This window comes from Neomonachus schauinslandi, chromosome 1 (assembly GCF_002201575.2).
Source record: "Neomonachus schauinslandi chromosome 1, ASM220157v2, whole genome shotgun sequence".
Lineage (NCBI taxonomy): Eukaryota > Metazoa > Chordata > Mammalia > Carnivora > Phocidae > Neomonachus > Neomonachus schauinslandi.
In genome coordinates, this window is record NC_058403.1 from 90178865 (window position 1) to 90179932 (window position 1068).

Here is a 1068-nt window from a genome sequence, read left to right on the forward strand (position 1 = left end):
TAGGGGGAAAAAAATAAGACTGTCAGGGAATTAAAATAAAAATGCATTCCTTACAGAATATAGCTATAAGTGACTAAATTATGGTGCATCTTTTAATGAGTCAGAACCTCTCAATGTCAAGGTGTTTCATGACAGTATTGCAGTTCGCACTGTATTGTTCAAGTCACTGGTCTACCACTAAATCTGTGTTAGTAAAATTAACTCAGTAATGGTCTCAAAAAAACATTTCAGAGCTCTTTCCTCTAGGCTGCCAACATGCCATCCAGACTGAGGAAGACCCGGAGACTTCAGAGCCACGTGAGCCAGGGCCACATGAGCTATGACCACAGCCACAAGGACAAGCACTGGAACCACCCAGAAGATCTGGGTACTGCTTGTGGCATGCATCAACATAGGATCAACTTTGACAAATATCACCTAAGTTACTTTGGAAAAGTTGGTATGAGGCATTACTACTTAAAAAGGAACCAGAGCTTCTGCCCAGCTGTCAACCTTGAAAAACTGTAGACCTTGGTTAGGAACAGACACGGGTAAATGCTGCCCAAAACAAGACTGGAGCTGCTCCTATGATTGATGTGGTGTGATTGGGCTACTACAAATTTTGGGGAAGGGAAAGTTCCCGAAACAGCCTGTCATTGTGAAGGACAAATTCTTCAGTAGAAGAACTGAGGAGAAGACCAAGATTGGGGTGGTGGTGGTGCTATGTCCTGGTAGCTTGAAGCCAGGTGGAAGGAGGTTCATTAAATGCTAAAAAATGCTTTTCCAAAACAAAACAAAACAAAACAAAAAACATTGCAGGTTACAAATGTGGTTTATAGGTTTATAAACTCTGAGAATTTGGCAGATACTTTATGTATTTTTTTCAGTAGTTTTAGAAATATATTTAAATACCAAGGGGCCATATGATAATTAGACTGCCTCCTAGGTTATTTGCAAATTTTGTGTGATGAGTGTGTTGAAGGGAAATGTAAGTTAAATATCTAACATAATTCTTATTGATGAACTCATTTAAGTCCTTTTCTTTAGTTTACTCTCTTATTTTCTTGAACTTCAATCCTCTGTGAAGAC

At 39.0% G+C, this 1068-nt stretch overlaps 1 pseudogene; it reads left to right on the forward strand.

Moving 5' to 3' along the window:
* Positions 1 to 255: 255 nt before the first annotated feature.
* LOC110591724 lies at positions 256 to 751 on the forward strand (annotated as a pseudogene).
* The last annotated feature ends 317 nt before the right edge of the window (positions 752 to 1068 follow it).